This window comes from Apium graveolens, unplaced genomic scaffold (assembly GCF_009905375.1).
Source record: "Apium graveolens cultivar Ventura unplaced genomic scaffold, ASM990537v1 ctg4297, whole genome shotgun sequence".
NCBI lineage: Eukaryota > Viridiplantae > Streptophyta > Magnoliopsida > Apiales > Apiaceae > Apium > Apium graveolens.
The window spans coordinates 78,247-80,964 of record NW_027418478.1 but is presented as its reverse complement, the minus strand read 5'-3'; the positions used below and the strand labels follow the sequence as shown (position 1 = coordinate 80,964).

Sequence of the window (2,718 nt, the reverse complement as noted above, 5' to 3'; positions counted from 1 at the left end):
AGAGCTAAGGAGAAGACGACAAGAGACCTATAGCATAATTCGATAAAGCCGAAGACGATCTAGTTTATTCTTGTGAATCTTTGCTTTGAGTTGTAATCTTGGATGCTCGTTTCTTGTTTTGTTGAACTTATACTCTTGTGTTAACTTTGTTTGATTATCCGTTATGAAGACTACGTTTATTATACCATGCTTTCATCAGAACCCACATTGATGATGAGTCCGATTATTAGCTAATTATTATCGTGGGATTCTAGCGGATTTATTTATGGATTTCTTTAGTTGATTTGTTTCGATGCCTTAGTGTGTGGTGATTGTATGATAACCTAGTATTGGTTGTGCGTATTCGTCTTATGACCGTCGCGAACTTATAAGATAGTGTGTTAATTCATAATGAAGCGAAAGTGAATTTAAGGGTTTAGAACTTGCCATGCTAGCATAGGTTCATGTGTCATTATTATGCATGATTCATGGGTAATTTTAACCATCTTACTTGCCCTATGTAATCAAGATAAATAACTTGTGCTTAAACCGTTATGTTATCAAATTCTATAGACATATAGGGTCTCAATATAATTAGCGTATATTCAGCTTCTATCTCTTTTGTGGATGTCTGGTAGTATGGTATTCGTGCAACGAAAGTTAGCGTTTATCAGTTTAATGTTATCTGATTAGTGTCATCACCATTACATGCTAAGGTTAAGAACGAAAAGGCTATTGAATGAAGTATTTAATGAAGTTAGAATCCCATGTTTGTCATATATATTAATTGAATCAATCTTATTCCCTTAGTTAAAATTGTTAGTTTAATTCTTAGTTATAAACAACCTCAATTTGTTATCGTCTTAGCATTGAATAATAACCATACATTATTGCTGAAGTGCATAAATTTATTAGTTAACCAAGCCAATCTCTGTGGGAATGAATCTGATTTATATCTTATACTACTTACAAACGCGTATACTTGCCTGTATTATTAGCGTGTGTTTAACGACTAACAAGTTTTTGGCGCCGCTGTCGGGGAATGCAGTGTTAATTTTTAGTTTATGTGTTTTCCATCAGTGGTCATTAAAGTTCATTGACTCGGACATTATTACTTATTTGTTTCCTTGTCTTATTTCAGGTACTCTAGAGAGGGTGTTTGCATACGCGTTCGCGTACTCGTAAGAGAACACTGGATAAAGCCAAGGAAGAAGTTGTGGTGGTTCAAAAGGAAGTTTTTGAAGAAAAAAAGAAGGTAGAAGAAGAAGAGAAAGTCGAGGAACCAGTTTTAGTAGAGATGGGAGATCAAGCAGAAAATCCTAAGGCTTTGATGGACTATTCTCAGCCTAAGATCAATGACATTCAGTCAAGCATCATCAGGCCAGCCATTAGGGTTAACACTTTTGAGATCAAGTCAAGCACGATTCAGATGATACAGAACTCAGTTCAGTTTGGGGGTTCTCCTACTGAAGACCCCAACATGCATATCAGGGATTTCATCGAGATCTGCGACACTTTCAAGTTCAATGATGTGACTGAAGATGCTATCAATCTGTGACTCTTCCCATTCTCTCTAAGGGACAAAGCTAAGTGTTGGTTACATTCTTTACCAGCAGGGTCTATCACCACTTGGGAAGATCTTGCTCAAAAATTTCTCACTAAATTCTTCCCTATGGCGAAGAATGCTACAATCAGGAATGCTCTTACTCAGTTTGCTCATCAAACTGAAGAATCTATGTGTGAGGCTTGGGATCGATATAAGGAGATGCTAAGGAAGTGCCCACACCATGGGATACCTGATTGGATGATTATTAACTGTTTTTACAATGGATTGGGTGTTATTTCTAGACCCATGCTCGATGTAGCATCAGGAGGAGCCTTGTGGGCTAAGAGCTATGATGAAGCTTATGAATTGATTGAACTGATGGCTGCTAATGAGTACTAGAATCCTTCCCAGAGACTGACTCAGGGAAAAGTAGCAGGAATTCTGGAGTTGGATGCAGCAACTGCTATAGCTGCCCAACTTAAGGCTTTGATGATGAAGGTGGACACTTTGACTAATTATATGGTTAATTAAATTGCTAGTGTTTATGAGCTTTGTGCTGGTGCCCATGAGACTTATCAGTGCGAAATTTCTAGTGAATTAGCTCAGTTCGTGAGCAACTTTCAGCGTTCGCAACAGCCTGTGCCAGCCACTTATCATCCCAACAACCACAATCATCCTAATTTCAGTTGGAACAACGCTCAGAATGCAGTTCAACAACTTTATTAGCAGTATCCAGCTAAGCAGTACAACCCCCCTAGTTTTTAGTAATCGCAATATGCACCAAGACAGCAACTTCAGCTACAACAAGCTAATGAAAAATCTGAATTAGAGGAGTTGAAGCTTATGTGCAAGAGTCAAGCTGTTTCTATCAAGACCTTGGAAAATCAAATTGGGGAAATTGCCAATGCCTTGCTAAATCGTCAGTCTGGTACACTACCTAGTGACACTGAAGTGCCAGGAAAGAGGGAAGCTAAGGTGCAGGTAAAGGCAATCACTTTGAGGTCTGGAAAGGTTGTGAATCATGAACAAACTCAAGCGTTGACTGAAGAAGTTGGGGCTGAGAAAGAAGTAGAGCAGCAGGAAGTAGAAGTGGAACCAAGGAAGACTATTGTTGAGCACACTCCTCCTGAGGGTAATACAAGGGAGAAACAGATCTATCATACACCACCTTTTCCTAAGCGGCTGCAGAAGAA

General features: G+C 38.8%; 1 non-coding gene across 1 annotated transcript; it reads right to left on the bottom strand.

Annotated features, from left to right (window-relative positions):
• Window positions 1–1,666: 1,666 nt before the first annotated feature.
• Window positions 1,667–1,773, bottom strand: LOC141701686 (small nucleolar RNA R71). Its single transcript, XR_012566873.1, has one exon. It is a non-coding gene; the product is annotated as a small nucleolar RNA R71 (small nucleolar RNA).
• Between the last annotated feature and the right edge of the window lie 945 nt (window positions 1,774–2,718).